The sequence below is a fragment of the Tachyglossus aculeatus genome, chromosome 7, assembly GCF_015852505.1.
Source record: "Tachyglossus aculeatus isolate mTacAcu1 chromosome 7, mTacAcu1.pri, whole genome shotgun sequence".
NCBI lineage: Eukaryota > Metazoa > Chordata > Mammalia > Monotremata > Tachyglossidae > Tachyglossus > Tachyglossus aculeatus.
Genome location: NC_052072.1, coordinates 49,189,220 through 49,210,209, shown reverse-complemented (window position 1 = coordinate 49,210,209; position 20,990 = coordinate 49,189,220). Strand labels below are relative to the sequence as shown.

Here is a 20,990-nt window from a genome sequence, read left to right as displayed (position 1 = left end):
AATGAATGAATGAATGAATTAGCATGAATGGGCCATTGGACCGATCAAGTAATGGTGTTGCTTATATTTTTCTTCCCATTTTCTTTGTCCCCACTCTTCAGGAATATGTTAGCTTCAAAATAATCCCTTCCAGCCTTCATCTTTCCATTCATTAATTCATCAGTATTTACTGAACACTGATAAACTGTGTTATGCAAAGCATTGGACTGTGCATCTAAAAGCGAACAGGTAAAAAAGTTCTTGACTTTGAGATTATCTGGATGCATTACTTTCCATCAAGCCCTTAGCCTGCAACAATTTTATCCTTAAATCCTGTTTTTACATTTATTCTCCCACTTTCATGAGCACAGAGCTGCCAAGTCAACATGAGCTCCAGGGTCTGCTGGGGACCACCTTTACCCGGAGAAGCTTCTCTCTGCAGGACTGCAGACCTTGCCCCTGACTGCGGTTAGAGTTAGTCAGTCAGTCAATCTTATTTATTGAGCACTTACTGAGTGCAGTGCACTGTACTAAGTGCTTAGGAGAGTACAATATAGCAACAGAACAGATAAATTCCCCGCCCACAGTGAGCTTAGTACAATGCCCGACACATAGTAAGAGGGTGAGAAGCAGCATGGCTTAGCAAAAAGAGCAGAAATAGCCCGGGCTTGGGAGTCAGAGGTCGTGGGTTCTAATCCCCGCTCCATCGCTTGTCAGCTGTGTGACTTTGGTAGAGTCACTTAACTTCTCTGTGCTTCAGCTGCCTCATCTGCAAAATGGGGATTAAGACTGTGAGCCCCATGTTGGACAACCTGATTACCTTGTATCTACCCCAGAGCTTAGAACAGTGCTTGGCACATAGTAAGCACTTAATAAATACCACAATAATAATAATTATTATTTTAGTAAGTGCTTAACAACTGTCATAATTATCAACTTACAGTTTAGAGGGCAGCAAAAACCTGGCTTCCTCATTGTTACAAGTCTAGGGATAATTTGGCAGTTTGGAAACAAAAATTGGGGCTTGGAGTAGGGAGAAACATCATAACTCTTCCTTCCAAGTATGGTTTATCTACTTAGCAATACTTTCAAGATATTTGTATTACGTCAGTGCTCTCACTGTCTCTAATTTGTGGTCTATAATCTATTTCTCTTTTCAATATGTATGTCCTCTCCTGATTTGATTGTGAGTCCCTTTGGTGATTTATTAATTTTGTAGTTATTCCATGCTAAGCATGGCAGTCAGCACTTATAAGTGTTCAGTAATGTCTCTAAACTAATGGCAGTTCAACTTGTGATCTAGGGCAAACAGGAAGAGAATAAATGGGAGATAAAGTATCATGTAGCAGCTTCCAGTGTAACATAGACTCTTAAATGTTGCTAAAAAAACATCTAAAAATAACATCAAGGACCAACTTAGTCACTGGATCCAAGCCACACATATGCATTCCAACTTCTGTGATCGGTGAACAAATACACATAAAAGGACAGAAGGACAAAAGAAACCTTGGAACTGAGAGGAAACAACAGCAAAAATGTAGTGTGTTATGACATCTGCCCTCCTTTCTCTCCTTTGCAGTATTAACGGATAGTCATTGACATCTCATGGAAAATATCTCATAGCTGTCTCTATGTAGCTGAGGCTCTTGTTCGCCGATGTACTGTTTGGAGGGTTTTCACACTGTCACTCAAACATCCCTTAATGAGTGGTTGTTCCCTTCAGGATCTTTAACCCTGGAGTGTTCCTTTTGCTTGAATGGACCTAGGCACTACTGATTCCACTGACAAGCTGAAATCAGGTTTTATACCATGCCCAGAAATGAAGATGCTAAAGCAACACCCCAGGCCCTTTGTGACCTATTACGTGTAAAAAAAGAGAAGGAAAGCAAGCATCTCAGCTGAGAATGTTCTTGGTCATCTGTGCTTCAGCCTGAGAATAAGCAATAGCTGGAGCGATAGCTAAACGTAATCATCTGATTGCCTGTTGGTGGTGGTCACTAGTGGCAAACACTGTATACAGGCCTGTATCCATCTGGACCATGATCTAAATCCAAACCTCACCTTCCTGTTCACCCAGGCCCTCTAACTCTCTCCCGGCCCCCAAACCCTTATCAGTCACATCTCACAGGGAAAAGGAGCTTAGAAGAGACAAGGATGGTGAAACCTCTCGAATACATTTAACATACAAGCAGATGTTTCTGAACTATGCAAGGCATTTTTTTGTGTAGGATTCATTTCATCAGTTAAATTGTAAACTGAGAACAGCACCTGAGCATAACATCCAGCTAAGAGTTAAAGGGGAAGGCATGAACTAAAAATATGCAGCTTTCTGCCACAACTAAAGTCTGAAACTTTTTGTCTCTACAAGACCTCAACTGATAAGTTCAATGAATTAAATTGGGAACTGGTTGGTATCCTGAAGAGAGAGATCCAAAGAGGCCTGACTCAGTTGACACCCAGAGGGAAAGAATGTTGGAAGATCCTGGCTTTCTGTGTGATACCTGTTTGACTTTCAACAGAAAAACATCCTACAAGAGAATGATAGAGAATGCTGTCTGCAGGAAAAGATCAGTAAAAGATTATGCCAAATGACGGTAATTAGTTCAAGCCTTCAAAAAAATGGGATCCTTTTCAGACACCATACTCATTTTCTTCACAAAGAACAGTCCATACTTCTTAGAGATGAGAGTAAAAGCTGGGTGGCAGAATGTAGAATTACCACCATCAATGTAAATTAGGTACAAGCTGACAAAATTTAGCAGGAATATGAAATTTGGGTTCAAACTACTTCTGTTTGTAGTATGAGACAGTTAGGGTTCTTAAGGATCCTCTGGAGGATACAATTCTGTATCTGCATAGCCATAGAATCCTCCAGAAGCCATCTTTTGACATTTGAGGCCTTTGAAGTGAAGCTTAAACAGAAATGGAGCCTCAAACAGCTCCCTTCCCACCACCAAAAAAGAGACCCTAACAAATAGGGTCTCAAATAAATGCCATTATTATTTATATTATAAATAGGGTATCCAATCTTTGGAAATTTTGTTTGTTTTTGTGTTTTGTTTGTGTTTCATATTCCGATTGGCGAAACCGGAAAATCATAATCCATAGTGCGACAACATTCAAGGTACTGTATCATGTGTTCAAGAAATAAGATATTAAGCCATACTAGCTCTTCAATAAATAAAAACTTTCCAATCTAATGGTAAATTTGATTCGAAAACAAACATTGTAATTCAGAAGTAACTTTGATCTCTCTCTCTCTCTCTCTCCCCCACCCCACCCCATGGAGTAAATTTAAAACAGAAGTCAGAGAACTTTATAAATAACACAATGTCTCATGATTATCAATTCCTCCTTCTTTACCCTTTTCCTACTGGTGAGATTGATACAATGAAAGCGTGAGCTTTTTAAAATTGTTTAAAACTCAATTTAAGAAAATCCTAATGCATTTTAATGAATTCCATTTTGAGACTTTCCTGCATATTTTAATTAGTGTATTTAAATGTGCAATCATTAAGTGCTAAATAAATATCAATGAGTGATGGATTATGCTTTAAAAGCAGCTATAACAATAGCCATTTTAGAAAGTTTTATCTCCTACAAAGTTTTAGGGAATTAAGGGGTGAACCTGGGTATAGATGTTTAGGGTTTTACCATTCCTAACCCTATTTCTTACACCTGAATCCTTTATTTTTAATAAAATTAAGCTGGAAACACCCCTCAAAATATAATTTAATAATCTTGTTAGTTTTGGTTAATGAAGAACAACTTAAGTCAATGTTCAAATCCACCTTAATATTACCAGGTCAAAAGGAATTCAGTACTTTGGAGTGATACATTTTCAAACTCTCCATTGTGAATGAAAGAAATGTGATACCTGGAAGATTGAGTGATTTTGCATTTCTTTCATTTTTTTTTTCTGTAAAGAGTCTGGCACCCATGGTCAGAATTGGCTTACCTCCTGTGTAGGTACTGTCATTCTTCTCAATCCAGTGTACAGATAATTTCAAAAACCGAGTTCATCATTTTGTTAAGATTTGGATTGATACTGGAGTCCGACAACCCAAATTAAACATTCTTGCTTCAGTGCTGTTCTGTTTAACAAGAGGGATCTTAAAATAGTCCTTTCTTACGTAGGGTATGAAGCGCATTCCTAAATAGGGTAGTCTAAAAAATAACGATTTCATCAACTACCTACAATTTAATAATACCACTAATTTCTGCTATCTAGGCAGTACATTACCCAATGATGTACAAAGCAGACAACAGAACTTTATGAGCCAGCATAGTTTTTGGCATACTGACTATATATTATCAATAGCACATTAGATCTCATATCATGTTGGAAGTTCAAAAAGCTATAGCTGTGTCCAGCTCTTTTTCTGGCTGTGAGACCTGGGCTTATTACAGAATATACACTCTTTTCATTGAGCAATTTCACCAATGTCACCTACTGATCCATACTCAACATCAAATGGCTAGATGAGATTACCAATATTGAGGTCCTGGAATGAAGCCTGCTAACCAGCACTGAAGAAAGACTCACAGGAACATATCAGTGGGTGGAACATATGAGGCGAATGAAGAACAGGAGGATACTCAAGCAACTGTTGTGTGGTGAACGGACAGGAAAACATGCAGGTCAGGAGGACAGTCTAGATTCCTTAAAGACAAAGGGCAGCAGAGAGTAGAATAAATGCGGAGGTGGCCGCAGACAGCAACAACAGAGAGACAAGTCTGGTGACCAACCATCAGAAGCCGGATTGCTTTCCTTGAGCGGAGGCACCTCATTAAGGTAATCTTGAAACAGAGACAGGCTCAGTATAAGGCAAACACAGTCATGCAGAAAGAAATTATAAGCATAAGGGGGTGTTGCATGCTGAACATTACTGAAGTAACACCTGCCAAGGATCTGACAAAAATTACACCTGAACATTTTGAAATTTAAAATCATATTTTAGCCAAGTTTTTAAAAGTAATAAAACCCACCAAATTATGCATTTTAACAAGACCCCTCCAAATAGATACCATCTTGATTATGTATCTCTCAAAAAATGGCATATATCAATTTACAGGGCATGACATTTCTCCTTCAGAAAGACTGAAGCGCTTAGTCCAGTGCTCTGCACGCAGTAAGCGCTCAATAAATACGATTGAATGAATGAACTGAAGGGGTTAAAGTTTAGACATCACTAAGAGAACACATACATTATGTTCTATTACATACTTCTAGGATTAAATTCTTTTTCCCGAGTATCCCCAGGAACAATAAAGATAAAATGTATGTTTGAAACTGAGTTATTTTGCATTTTGACTTTCTAATCCACTGGAAATTTGATATTAGTCTTCATTTACCAAGATCGTTTTTTTTTTTTTTTGTAAAAGGGCTATTCGGGAATAAAGCTTTGTGAAAAAAACTTTCATCTCATGAGATGATTTGAAATATTGTCACAGTTATTTGTATTTGAATTTTTAGAGGAAAAAGCAACTCCCAGTGTTTAGTAGAAAACATGTTCTAAGAAAGACTGCAACTGCCCTAATACTATGTTGCACACCACTCTGGCCTTTGAATTTCATGCTTAACACAAGCTTGAAGAAAGTTTGTGAATCAAATGAAAAACATTATTCCTATTCCAAATGGGATTATCTCATTCCAAAAACAGAGTCTACCCTTTCACTCCTCCTGCCGCTGGCATGGCTCTCTGCTTTAGGAAACAAGCGGTTCTGTGTGTCACATCTTGGGGCCATATCGATGGAAAAGGGAAAACATAAGTTTGATAAGTGAATCACATTACCCAGCTAAATGTATTTTCTTTATGTAAACACCTGATCCTATGAAAGCCAGTCCCGATCACAGACTTTGCCTTAGTGCCTAAAAAACTCAAAAATGGAGGCAGGATTAGGAAACACTGAAATGGTACTGGGATAACATAGAAAGAGCAGATAAACAGGGGCGGGGGGCCAGCAGAGGGACGTGATTTAGAGCATGAAAGTCACCCAGGCCCACCAGAAACCTGGAAAAAGTGACAGTACCATACAATGAAATATCTAGTGATTACATTTTCATTCTTTCTTATTCTTTTACCATTTCTTTGGGCTAAAGGAGCATAAGTATGAAATATAATCTCATGTTGGTTTATGTGAGCTCAGCATGACTTTCTGATGTTTCCGACACCATCAGGTTTTCCCCATCTCAGAAATATAGTTTTAAATACAATAGACCATGAGTAGAAATTGGTTAGGTAGGCAGGAGGGTCGGGGGAAGGCTTCCCATCCTACATCTTTGTGGCTGATGCACAGCTGCTGAGAAGGGCAGCAAGGAGTGATCAGGAAGGGAGGAAACAGCCGTTTTCTTCTGATCAAAAACAAAGATGGCAACGGCTGCTACGACTCTCCTATTCTCTTCTCTCCTACTGGGAAGCAAGGAAGTTGAGTAGATTTGTTTTCTTGTGGTCGATGACACGGTATGTTTCTTAACCCATGATTAATTCTAGAACCCTCCACACGCGACTGGAATCTGGACACATACCCTGGAAACTAAGGAACATGAACTCTTCTCTGTCAATGCCCAACCCGTGCTGTCCAATTTCTCCCTTTCCATGATCGGGCAGCAGGCTTTCCTGCTGCTTGGCCTCGGGGGTTAAATTCGACAGGGGAGCCAGAAATAGATGGGATGAGGAATTACATTTGTCTTCTCTGGATAATCCCACACAGACTCCAAAATGAAACTCTAGGCAATCATAGCCAGGCCTAAAAGGGGCAAAACACTCTGCTTCAGATTCCAATTTTGCATGATTAGAAATCACGTTCTTTGTTTCAAATGGCAAGTCTCCAGGGGAGGCCGAGTGTTTAACATACACGCTGACTCATTGATGAGGGAGCGGTGGGGCCTTAATGTCAATTAATGACCCAAACTGAGAGCACTTTACAGATGAAACCATGTCACAGTGGAATCCGGGGTAATCAGTCAATCAAAAAATAGCCTTTTGGACTGAACGGCCAGTAGACTCCGCTCAAAATCAGACCAGCACTGTGCCAAACCTAAGACCTCAGCTGTTTCACTGAACAGCACTGAGAAAAGAACATGATTTATTGTGTTTAACAGCTCAGTCCCCATATTAGCCAGCATGAGGCCGAGAAGAACAGAAACTGACAGAGTTTATTGGAGATTTTAATCTCCGTGGGAAGCTGACAATAAATTATATCCTTGGGGCCACTGAAAGGACAGGGAGAGGGTAAGGAAAATTTTACAGCTTAATGTAGAGTTCAAGTTATGTTTCTCCATGGAGATAGGTTCGATGTATGTACATCCATAAACTTCAGCTGCTATTTTAAATATATTCTTCCTCCATTCATTCAAACCTCAGCAAAAAATTATCTATTTGTTTTTGCCTACAATTCTCCCCCTTGCCTGCTCACTTTTTTTGTCTTTCAATCAATCTACAGTATTTACTGAGTGCTTACTATGTGTAGATCACTATTTAGGAGAGTGCCTTCCTACAACTGTGTCCACTTCTTGCTTGCTTAATTTACTTCTTTCTTTTCCTCTACAGAGTGGGACTTCTTCCTCCTTAGTTTTTGGGACTGGCTTAACTAAAATAGTTGAAGAAAAATCTCATGACGGATAATCTGTAAAATGTAATGCATGTGGAAACAAACATCTGTTCATTACTTCAACCTCAATGTATCATCTGTTGTGTTAATATTATCTTCAAATAGTGTTGGGAATATGCTCTTTTCTGCCTGTCTCTGTTGCTGAATTGTAGTTTCCAAGTGCTTAGTACAGTGCTCTGCACACAGTAAGCGATCAATAAATACGATTGAATAAATTCTCTTCTTTTTAAGAATTTAATATTATGAAAGCAGCAATATCATGATACTCCAGGAATGAGGGATACCCCAAAATATCACATTTTCTCCAATAAATTTGTTGGACTATTGGAGAAATTTTCACACCAAAACAAATAAAAAAGCCCTATCATAAATTCATAAATCCTCTATTTGATTCAGCCACTGCTCATTTAACAAAATTAAAACAATACTGTTACAAATCAATCAATCATATTTATTGAGCGCTTACTGTGTGCAGAGCATTGTACTAAGCGCTTGGTAAGTACAAGTTGGCAACTTATAGAGATGGTCCCTACCCAACAGTGGGCTCACAGTCTAGAAGGGGGAGACAGAGAACAAAACAAAACATATTAACAAAATAAAATAAATAGTATAGATATGTACAAGTAAAATAAATAAATAAATAGAGGAATAAATACGTACAAACATATATACATATATACAGGTGCTGTGGGGAAGGGAAGAAGGTAAGGTGGGGGGGGATGGAGGGGAGAGGAGGGGGAGAGGAAGGAGGGGGCTCAGTCTGGGAAGGCCTCCTGGAGGAGGTGAGCTCTCAGTAGGGCCCTGAAGGGAGGAAGAGAGCTAGCTTGGCGGATGTGGGGAGGGAGGGCATTCCAGGCCAGGGGGATGACGTGGGCCGGGGGTCGACGGCGGGACAGCCGAGAACGAGGCACGGTGAGGAGATTAGCGGCAGAGGAACGGAGGGTGCAGGCTGGGCTGGAGAAAGAAAGAAGGGAGGTGAGGTAGGAGGGGGCGAGGGGATGGAGAGACTTGAAGCCGAGGGTGAGGAGTTTCTGCCTGACACATAGGTTGATCGGTAGCCACTGCAGATTTTTGAGGAGAGGAGTAACATGCCCAGAGCGTTTCTGGACAAAGACAATCCGGGCAGCGGCGTGAAGTATGGATTGAAGTGGGGAGAGACAAGAGGATGGGAGATCAGAGAGGAGGCTGATACAGTAGTCCAGATGGGATAGGATGAGAGCTTGAACGAGCAGGGTAGCGGTTTGGATGGAGAGGAAAGGGCAGATCTTGGCAATGTTGCGGAGCTGAGACCGGCAGGTTTTGGTGACGGCTTGGATGTGAGGGGTGAACGAGGGAGTGGAGTCGAGGATGACACCAAGGTTGCGGGTTTGTGAGACGGGAAGGATGGTAGTGCCGTCAACAGTGATGGGAAAGTCAGGGAGAGGGCAGGGTTTGGGAGGGAAGACAAGGAGTTCAGTCTTGGACATTTTGGATATGCCACTTGTACCCCATCTTGGTCCCCAAAACAACTCACTTCACTGGATATAGCTCAGCTTATCAATCTATCAGTGGTTTATATCGAACATATACTGTGTGGATAGCACTGTACTAAATGCTTGGGAGAGTACAACACAATAGGGTTGGCAGGCGTGATCCCTGCTTTCAAAAAGTTTACAGTCAATGGAGGCCATTTCAACCCAGTGGGCTACCACACAAGTGTGGCTTTAGTACATTTCTCTCTGAAGGGGTCGATTTTCAGTCTTCCCCTTTTCTCCTGACCAGATGGGCTAACTCTCCAGGACAAAGGGGAGCTGGTTTACTGGCCTTCACAATTCCTCCCGCTCACCTTGGAGCAGCTGTAGCCATATGCACTCTGCCCCTCACTCAGTCTTATGTATTCCTCCTCCCCCAAAGTGACATTCTCATACCCTCCGACACACACACTTCCTCAGACACTCCCAACTGCCGCCGTCAAAAAAGGCACCCTCCTCACACCCACTCAGACGCAGATACAGGCCCTCACTCCACACAGTACATTGTGCAAATATTATTTATGCATTGAGTATTGCAGATAAGATCAGCTTTAATTAAATATTACTCAAGTGAAGTACTGGGTAAGAACGTACATATCTACAAGTAACAGAGCTAGGCCTGTCCCTAATTTCATTAGATCTTCTCTAAGAAAAAAAGAGAACATGTTAATATTATAGATTATAAATTAAGAGTTGTTGGGGTGTGTGTGGGTTGGGGTGGGGTGGAGAGAATGACACTTCATAAACTCTCTGAAGAACTCTTGCTCTAGATGAATTTTGCTCCCTGGTAGTCATCTGTGACATGTGTACTCTCTATTTCTCCCTCTCTACCCCCACCTCTCTCCCTTTTCCCGTCCCTCTTTCAGAGAGAGAGTTGCTCTCCCACTGACGTGACATATATCGGAGACACCCCCTAGCAGGCTCCTTCTATAAAAGGGGTCCCACAGCTCAGTTAGAAGCTGGAGATTAGGGGCTGCAAGTATGGCACAGGACCGCCAGAATGATTTACAAAAGCAGATGTAAACTGCTTTGGCAAGAGAATAAACGACTATAGATAAAGCTGAGCAATCACAGAGAGGAAGGTTAAGCAAGAGGAAACAAGAGTTTCCTACGCCTTTGGATCTGTACCCTTTAAGCACTTGATATTCACCCCGCCCTCAGCCCCACAGTATATATGTACACATCCATAATGTATTTTAATGACTGCCTCCCCATCTAGACGGCAAGCTCCTTATAAGCAGGTAAGGTGTCTACCAATTCCACTGCATTTTACTCTCCCAAGAGCTTAGTACAATCCTCTACACACGGTGAGCGCTCCATAAATACCACTGACTGACTGAATGAAGAGTCAAAATGTCCTTAAAGTCAAACTTCAAGAGACTTATACAAACTATAAAACACAGTCCTTCCAAAAATTCACAGCAGCAGCAGCAGCAGCAGCAGTCTTTGGGGAAAAAAGAGTGATAATGAGTGGGGAATTTTAAGTAAACATCTCCCCAAGAGATAAATCAGCACCTTAAAATGTTATTGATCGACTCAACTGCAACAGAAAAACAATTAAGACAAAAATCCAAAGCTTAAAATGGCATTTCAAGGCTGAATTCTGCATTAATCTCTGTATTTCTTAGATGAATATATTTCTTATTCTACTTCCTTATTTACTGAACTCTAAAATCTCAAACAAATGTCCAGATCAAAGAACTGTTCTGTGTATTTTCTTTTCCATTTCTCCTCCTGGATCCAGTTCCTGTCTTCCCATGTTGGTTTGCACATGCATGTAAAGAGCTTGCTGCAGTGAAGGGAGGATGGTCTCCCTCAGGAGGGTTCCCTGCTGGATCATGCCCATCCTTCAGGGCTGCCGCTGCCACCCTGGTCATCATCATCATCATCATCAATCGTATTTATTGAGCGCTTACTATGTGCAGAGCACCGTACTAAGCGCTTGGGAAGTACAAATTGGCAACACATAGAGACAGTCCCTACCCAACAGTGGGCTCACAGTCTAAAAGGGGGAGACAGAGAACAAAACCAAACATACCAACAAAATAAAATAAATAGGATAGATATGTACAAGTAAAATAAATAAATAAATAAATAGAGTAATAAATATGTACAACCATATATACATATATGCAGGTATACTGTATATATACTGGTATATATAGACATATATATATATATATACTGTATATATACTGGTATATATAGACATATATACTGGTCTCACTGTGAGGGAAAGCAAGCCCAGTGGTTTGACCTAACTCTTCCGCCTCCTGATTGGAACTTACTGTTCTTATGATGGTAGTATTTATTAAGCTCTTATTAAGTTCAAGCACGATTCTAAGTGCTGGGGTAGATACAAGTTAATCAGGTCAGACACCGGCCCTGTCCCACATGCGGCTCACAGTCTAAACAGAAGGGAGAACAGGCATTGAATTGCCAATGTATAGATGAGGAAACTGAAGCACAGAGAAGCTAAGTGAAAGGCCACACGGCAGGCAACTGGCTGTGAGAAGCCGCGTAGCCTAGCAGAGAGAGCACAGCCTGGGAGCCAGAGGAACTGGCTTCTACACCCAGCTCTGGCATTAGCCCGCTGTGTGACCTTGAGCAAGTCACTTCACTTCTCTGTGTCTCAGTCACCTCATCTGCAAAATACGGATTAAGACTGTGAGCCCCATGTGGAGAGGGACTGTGTCTAAGCTGATAAATTTGTATCTACCACAATGCTTAGCACAGTGCCTGGCACAGAGTAAGTACTTACTAAATACTATAAAAACAAGCAAAAACTGGCAGAGCCGGGGTTAGAACCCACGTCCTCTGACTCCCAGTCTAGTGTTCTTTTTATTCAGCCATGCGGCTTCTCTGTCCTAGGCCTCCTCTGTCCCTTATCCAACCTACCTCCTCAGCCTCTTTGGCCTGGCTCCCTGATTCCCGGGTGACCGGGAATCCTCCCTCCCCACAAGTCCTGCTCTCTGCTGTTGCCCAGGAGCCAGAGTTCAGACCTCCTGCTTGCTTTTACCTCTGCACTTCCCCAAGGCCTGGCCCTGATGCCTTCTCACTACATGGTGCACACCTCCTGGAAGCAAAGGCAAATAGGAATTGATGAGGGGAGACTGGGATGTGTTGGGAAGTGGCTATGAAGGGAGTTTTCCCTGTTCTGACAGGCAGATGAGTGAGCGCAGGATCTCACCGGGACCGTACCGAGATCAGGGGAGGCAGCGAGAGGTTTTAGCCTTGCTGCTTACGTTTTCCACTGGAAGCAGGGGCACAGCTGGAGCTGTTGGAATGGGGGCATGGGGGACAATCCCCTGCTTCTTAGCATACCCCTGACCACATACACACATAGGCACATCCACCTAAAGAGGACTTTCCTCTGCACACTCATCCTCAAAATCATATCTCATACTGTTCCACAAAAAATATCCACATGCATAAAAAGATCCCCCCAACACATACAAGGAACACGGACACCAAGGGTGAAAGTAAGCCGAAATCATGCCTTGTTAAGTGGGTGGATGGCTATGTCCATGATGCGATACTGGTGGGGATTGCTAGGCAACTGGCAGACACTGGATCAGTAGAAAGTGTTGTCCGCCACCGAACTTGGCATGACTGACTCCATCTTGTGCATACCAACAGTAACCCTTTATTTTGTGCAAACCGAAAGCACTCCAGTGTTTGTAAAGTAACATTAACCAAAGTGGCTTCTCTCTGTCTGGAATGTCCCCATCCTGTGTTGACCATTATCTCCTGATAACATCTTGTAAACAGGGATTTTAACACTAACCAAACCACGACAAACAAACAGTTGTACTTTAACTTAGGATTTAGGAATGCTAAGGCCTCACGGGTGGCATTACTTGGGAATCCGTTGTGTAGCTCCGATTTGAAACCCAATAAAAGAGGAAGAAGCGGCTGGGATTGGGGCTGCTTGTCACTCTATCTCTCCCGGGAGGTGAACGGGCAGGTAGCCACTTTCCTTCTTTACTGCTCTATCTGAACTCATGTCTCCGAGTCATTTTTCCTATCTGCGTCACCACCTTGGGTACATGAACCCTGTGGGTGAATTATACCGGTTAACATGTTTTGTACCCTACTTGTCGATAACAAAAAGGATATCTCAGGATGCTGCAGGAGACCCACTTCATCAGCACGATGGTATAACTGTGCTGAGCAGAGGCTGTCCCAGAGAGCTCAATTTTAAACTAGAATATGATAAAATTCACCAAACTCACTGCACATCAGCCCTCAGCAGTACCTCCCCATCAGCTGCAGTGGAGGATAAAAAGCCAAGCTGAGCAATCTGGAGGCAGGTTGCCCCCGATTCCTCCTCTCAGCTATTAATTCTGTACAATGTGGGTGAGGGCTACCATTCCATCTGGAATTTCCGTGCTCTTTCAACCATCTGGAGCCTATTCCCCTGGTCTTCTTTTAATCCCAAAGGCAATGTCATCCACATAATCTCCTTCCATTTCCCTCAATCTACTGATCTCGTCTGTCTCTCTAATCCGCTCATCCAGCCCCTAAAGCAATCTTGCGGCCTCACTTCATTTTCTTTTAGGGATGTTAGTTCTTCACTAAGTCCCTCGGGGCAAAGAGAATGATGGATTCACAGGTTGTTTTGCAGCAAGGTATCTGGAAGCATCCTGCCCTAGTGGAAAGAGTATGGGTCTGGAGTCAGAGGACCTAGGTTCTAATCTTGGTGCTGCCACTTGCTTGTTCTGTGACCTTGGCCAAGTCACTTAATTTTGTCGCCCCTCAGTTTCCTCATCAGTAAAATGGGGATTTAGTACCTGTGGTTATTATTGTCATTATTTGTTAAGCACTTACTATGTGTCACACACTGTTTTAAGCACTGGGGTAGATATAAATTAATCAGATTAGACACAGTCTAAGTAAGAAAGAGAACAGGTATTGAATTCCTATTTACAGAAAATGGAGGCAGAAAGGAGCTAAGTGGCTTGCCCAAGATCCCACAGCAGGGAAGTGGCACAGCAGAATTAGAACCCAGGTCCTCTAACTCCCCAGGCCCATGCTCTTTCCACTGCGCCACACTGCTCCTCTGTTCTCCCTCCTTAGACTATAAGCCCCATGTGGGATAGAGACTGTGACTAACTTGGTTACCTTGTATCTATACCAGCTCCTGGCATCATGCTTGGCACATAGTAAGCACTTAATAATTACCTTTTCAAAAAAAAAGAGCCATATAGTGCCAACCACCATCAAAGAAAGGTGTGGGCACACGCAAAGAGATACACTAACTACAGAGAAATCTCAACTGTAACTCTTCCATTCTAAATTATTCACTCTGAATTTCTCTCTCTCAACTAAAAAAAGTTAGATTAATTATGCTGTGATGGTAAAATCGTACACACAGGATTTAAACTATCTCAAAAAGTAAAAGTGATATTTATCTCTCCATTATATGGTCTCAAAGGTGGCTACTTTAGCAACTGGTGCGGTAATACTGGAGGGAGGGAGGGGAGAGTGTGAGTTAAGCGAAGGAAAGAGGGAACTAAGAAAGAAGGCTCTCTGGGAATTGTGCACTCGTAAGGAGTCCCGAGTGAAACATGCAGAATATGGAAAGAGGGTCTCAGAATAAGCAGAAGCAGATGGGAGAGTAATTGCAAGGAGCCAAGAAGTGGGCATGGGTGACGACAGAGGAGGAATGGCAAGAACTAATATGATAAAAGCTGGCAGAGAGCACCAAAAGATGTGTGCTTAGGAAAGAAGGTCAATATAGGAGATTAGGGGAAAATAAGCCTTGTCTTCTTTATCTGCCACACCCTGTTTGCCCTTCTACTTAGGCTGTGAGTCCCATGTGGGACAGAGAGTGTGTCCAACCTGATTATCTTGTATCTCCCCCAGCACTTAGTAAAGTGTTTTGGTACATAGTAAATGATTAAATACCACCACATTGGACTCTCAGCCACACAAATCAGTTTTGCTACAGCACAAGCAACAAGGCATGGCATAGTGGATAGAGTCTGGGCCCGGGAGTCAGAAGGTCATGGGCTCTAATCCCAGCTCTGCCACTTGTCTGCTGGATGACCTTGGGCAAATCATTTTTCTTCTCCGTACCTCAGTTACCTCACCTGTAAAATGGGAACTGAGACTGTGAGCCCCACCTGGGACAAGGACTGTATCCACCCTGATTTCCTTATATCCACCCCAGGGCTTAGCACATAGTAAGCACTTAACAAATACCACAATTATTATTATTAAGGTTAACTCAGGGTCCCCTTACCCAATTGACTGTGGGCAGGAATGCCTCACGGTCACTGACTTCCTGAGTTCCTGAGTTCCGCCCAAGGAAGGAGGATGATGAGCATGATCCCAAGGGAAACCAAGAAATAATTTTATTCCTCCTCATTCATTCAGTGTTGGCTGCAGCAGAAAGCCTAAGGGAGAGGAACATGTATTCTTCTAGCCCCACCTCTTTGACCTTGTACAACACAGAACCGAGGTGACCTTTCAAGCACTGTGGTGCCAATAGCACCATCTGAGACCTTATAAAGAATGAATCAACCAACAGTTGTCAAGCACTGTACTAAGCTCTTGGGTGAGTACAATACAGTAGATTAGGTAGACACATTCCCTGACCATAAGGAGCTCCCAGACGAGAGAGGGAGGCAGATAAGAAATTAAATTAAAAATAGGGGAAATGGGAGAGTATAAGGATATGTACATAAGTGTTTTGGGGCTGAGGGAAGTGCTTAAGGGGTTATATCTAGTTCTTATTTATTTATAGTAATGTCTTTCTTCACTCCCTAGGGCTCATTGTGTGCAGGGAACGTGTGTATCAAATGTGTTATAATGTCCTCTCCTAAGCGCTTAGTATATAGTGATCTCCACCCAGTAAGCACACAATAAATATGACCGATTGATTGCTTCAGAAGAATCCTGGAATAGCTGAAAAACCACATGCTGTTCCGTGGATTTCTGTAACAGCTTGGGGGTTTTGATTATCCAAAATATGCAAGAGAAAATATGCTAGAGAAAAGGATGAATATTCTGTGGAGGGACTGGCAAGTGGGAGAGGAAAGCAAAACTGATGAAAGGGACAAGGAAGAATACGAGTCTAATAATAAAACAGCTTTGCCTATTTTCCTTTATCTTTCTCAAGAACAGCCCAGGGCTTTCAAACAAGCCTCTTGAATACCAAATGCTCCAAAGGGGTTGCCACCTCTGGCGGCATTTTGGGTGGAAATGTGTCTTGGCAAGGCACATGAATTAACAAGGTGCCAAGAGCTATTCCTGTAGGGAGAAATTTGGGGAGGGAGAGAGGGAGGGACAGAGAGAGAAGGAGAGAGGGCAGGAGGGAGGAGGGAAGGAGCAGGGGGGTGGGGGCGGTGGCGTGGGTTCTTCCCTCACAAGTATTCTTGCCAGCAGCTGAGTAATGGTAGAAGGAGGTACGTACTTTCCCTGATACCTTGGGCTACTTTATCATTCCTCTTTCTAGCTCCTGAAGTTATGACTCTTTGGGAAGATGGGGAGAGGCCACTGAGGTCAGCAGCTTTTCCTTCTGACTTAAAACAGCCAGTTCCTCCATGTCACTTTGGGAGCTCTGAGGGCCACGAGGAGACGTGGAAGAGACAGTAGGGCCAAGGGTTAGGATTCGGATCTTTAGAATAAACTTGCTCATATCCACTTCTGAATGCAGTTACTGGCTACTATGTGGTTATTCATGTTGTGGGACATGGCTGGTGAACCTCAACATTAGCTTGGGGCTCCTGCTCCATTCATTCATTCATTCAATCGTATTTACTGAGCACTTACTGTGTGCAGAGCACTGGACTAAGCGCTTGGGAAGTACAGGTTGGCAATAGATAGAGATGGTCCCTACCCAACAACAGGCTCACAGTCTAGAAGGGGGAGACAGACAACAAAACAAAACATGCGGACATGTGTCAAGTCATCAGAATAAATAGAAATGAAGCTAGATGCACATCATTAACAAAATAAATAGAATAGTAATAAATAGAGTAATAAATCTGTACAAACATGTATACAGGTGCTGTGGGGAGGGGAAGGAGGTAGGGTGGAGGGGATGGGGAGGGGGAGAGGAAAAGTGATTTAAGTGATTCAATCTCCTCAACTACACTATAATCTAACATAGTATAATACTATACCATACTATAATCTCCTCTATTACAGGTAGGTAGGAAAATTAAACAGCTACTTGGCTTTTGGGTAAGGATCAACCAAAAAAAAATCTATTAATCAATCGATCAGTTGCATTTATTGAGTGCTTGCTGTGTGCTGTACTAAGTGCTAGGGAGAGCATTATTATAGTTATTATTATTATGGTATTAAGTACTTACTATGTGTCAAGAACTGTTCTAAGTGCTGGGGTAGATATAAATTGGTCAGGTTGGACACAGTCCCTGTCCCACGTGGGATTCATAATTCTAAATAGGAGGGAGACAGGTATTTCACCCCCATTATATAGTTGAGGAAACTGAGGCACAGAAGTCATCATCATCATCATCAATCGTATTTATTGAGTGCTTACTATGTGCAGAGCACTGTACTAAGCGCTTGGGAAGTACAAATTGGCAACATATAGCGACAGTTCTTACCCAACAGTGGGCTCACAGTCTAAAAGGGGGAGACAGAGAACAAAACCAAACATACTAACAAAATAAAAAAAGTCCAAGGTCACACAGCAGGCAACTGCCAGAGCCAAGATTAGAACCCAGGTCCTCTGATTCCCAGGCCTATGCCTGGGAGTACAATGGACTACAACGTAACAGATTTATATTCCCTGCCCACAAGGAGCTCACAATCTAGAGGGGGAGACAGACATTACAGTAAATTACAGATACGTACATAAATGTTGACAGTGAGATGAATAAAGGGTACACATCAAAATGAAAGGACGACGCATTAGAGGAAATGAGGGCTTATTCAGAGAAGGCCTCATTGAGGAGATGTGATTTTGGTAAGTCTTTGAAGGGAGCGAGAGTGATGGAGAAAGGGGGAGGAAGTTCCAGTCCAAAGGCAAGACGTAGGTGAGGGGTCGGCACTCTGCTACTCTCCCATCCTTCCCAGCGGTATCCTCAGAGGAACTCTCCTCCCTCCTCTCAAGTGCTACTCCGGCCACCTGTGCTTCTGACCCCATTCCCTCTCATCTTATGAAATCTCTCGCTCCATCCCTTCTCCCCTCCTTAACCTCCATCTTCAACCGCTCACTCTCCACTGGTTCCTTCCCCTCTGCCTTCAAACATGCCCATGTCTCTCCCATCCTAAAAAAACCCTCTCTTGACCCCACCTCACCTTCTAGTTATCGTCCCATATCCCTCCTACCATTCCTTTCCAAACTCCTTGAACGAGTTGTCTACACGCGCTGCCTAGAATTCCTCAACAACAACTCTCTCCTCGACCCCCTCCAGTCTGGCTTCCGTCCCCTTCATTCCACGGAAACTGCGCTCTCAAAGGTCACCAATGACCTCCTGCTTGCCAAATCCAACGGCTCATACTCTGTCCTAATCCTCCTCGACCTCTCAGCTGCCTTTGACACTGTGGACCACCCCCTTCTCCTCAACACGTTATCTGACCTTGGCTTCACAGACTCCGTCCTCTCCTGGTTCTCCTCTTATCTCTCCGGTCGTTCTTTCTCAGTCTCTTTTGCAGGCTCCTCCTCCCCCTCCCATCCTCTTACTGTGGGGGTTCCCCAAGGTTCAGTGCTTGGTCCCCTTCTGTTCTCAATCTACACTCACTCCCTTGGTGACCTCATTCGCTCCCACGGCTTCAACTATCATCTCTACGCTGATGACACCCAGATCTACATCTCTGCCCCTGCTCTCTCCCCCTCCCTCCAGGCTCGCATCTCCTCCTGCCTTCAGGACATCTCCATCTGGATGTCCGCCCGCCACCTAAAGCTCAACATGTCGAAGACTGAGCTCCTTGTCTTCCCTCCCAAACCTTGTCCTCTCCCTGACTTTCCCATCTCTGTTGACGGCACTACCATCCTTCCCGTCTCACAAGCCCGCAACCTTGGTGTCATCCTCGACTCCGCTCTCTCATTCACCCCTCACATCCAAGCCGTCACCAAAACCTGCCGGTCTCAGCTCCGCAACATTGCCAAGATCCGCCCTTTCCTCTCCATCCAAACCGCTACCCTGCTAATTCAAGCTCTCATCCTATCCCGTCTGGACTACTGCACTAGCCTTCTCTCTGATCTCCCATCCTCGCGTCTCTCTCCACTTCAATCCATACTTCATGCTGCTGCCCGGATTATCTTTGTCCAGAAACGCTCTGGACATATCACTCCCCTCCTCAAAAACCTCCAATGGCTACCGATCAATCTGCGCATCAAGCAGAAACTCCTCACCCTGGGCTTCAAGGCTCTCCATCACCTCGCCCCCTCCTACCTCACCTCCCTTCTCTCCTTCTACTGCCCAGCCCGCACCCTCCGCTCCTCCACCACTAATCTCCTCACTGTATCTCGCTCTCGCCTGTCCCGCCATCGACCCCCGGCCCACGTCATCCCCCGGGCCTGGAATGCCCTCCCTCTGCCCATCCGCCAAGCTAGCTCTCTTCCTCCCTTCAAGGCCCTGCTGAGAGCTCACCTCCTCCAGGAGGCCTTCCCAGACTGAGCCCCTTCTTTCCTCTCCCCCTCGTCCCCCCTCCATCCTCCCGTCTTACCTCCTTCCCTTCCCCACAGCACCTGTATATATGTATATATGGTTGTACATATTTATTACTCTATTTATCTATTTATTTATTTATTTTACTTGTACATTTCTATCCTACTTATTTTATTTTGTTGGTATGTTTGGTTCTGTTCTCTGTCTCCCCCTTTTAGACTGTGAGCCCACTGTTGGGTAGGGACTGTCTCTATGTGATGCCAATTTGTACTTCCCAAGCGCTTAGTACAGTGCTCTGCACATAGTAAGCGCTCAATAAATACGATTGATTGATTGATTGATTGAGATCGGGGTAGAGTGAATAAGTTGTTGTTAATGGAGCGAAGTCAGTCAATTGTATTTATTGAGCACTTAATATGTGCAGAGTACTGTACTAAGTACTTGGGAGAATGCAATATAACAATAAACAGACACATTAACTGCCAAAACAAGCTTACAGTCTAGAGGGGGAGACAGACATTAATATAAATAAATAAATAAATAAATAAATAAATTGCAGATATGCATATAGGTGCTGTGGGGCTGGGAGAAGGGGTGACTAAAGGCAGCAAATTAGGGTGATGCAGAAAGGAACGGGGGGAAGTGGAAAGGGGGGCTTAGTCAGGGAAGGTTCTTGGAGGGGATGTGCCTCTCATAAGGCTTTGAATGTTAGGGAGAGTAATTGTCTGTTGGATATGAGGGAAGGCGTTCCAGACTAGAGGCAGGATGTAGGCAAGAGGTAAGCAGCGAGACAGATGAGATCATGGTATCGTGAAAAGGTTAACATTAGAGGAGCGAAGTGTAAGGGCTGGGTTTCACTAGGAGCATAGCAAGGTGTGGTAGGAGGGGGCAAGGTGATTGACTGTTTTAAAGTCAATGGTGAGGAGTTTCTGCTTGATGTGGGGGTGGAAATACCAGTGGAATTTCTTGAGGAATGGGGAAACATGGCCTGAATGTTTTCACAGAAAAACAACCTGGGCAGCAGAGTGAAGTATGGACTAGAGTGGGAAGAGACAGTAGGGAGGGAAGTCAGGAAAGAGGCTGACACAGTAATCAAGGTGGGATAGGATAAGTCCTTGGATCAACACGGTAGCAGTTTGGATGGGGAGGAAAGGGTGCATTTTAGCGAAGTTGTGAAGGCAAAACCTGCAGGATTTGGGGACGGACTGAATACATGAGTTGAATGAGCGCGATGAGTCGAGGAAAATGCCGAGGTTGTGGGTTTATGAGACAAGGGAGGGTGGTGGTACTATCT

The 20,990-nt window shown here is 43.6% G+C and overlaps 1 protein-coding gene across 16 annotated transcripts in view; it reads right to left on the bottom strand.

Annotated features, from left to right (window-relative positions):
- The window catches only part of PCBP3 (poly(rC) binding protein 3), a 315,198-nt gene that overhangs the window by 119,083 nt on the left and 175,125 nt on the right, over positions 1–20,990 (bottom strand). The window contains exon 1 of one of the 16 annotated variants that reach the window (XM_038748840.1): positions 3,938–3,962. The exons of the other annotated variants lie outside the window; for them this stretch is intronic. The gene's annotated coding sequence lies outside the window, so the exon portion shown is untranslated. Of the gene's footprint in view, positions 1–3,937; positions 3,963–20,990 lie in introns of those variants that run through there. 16 annotated transcript variants of the gene reach the window in all.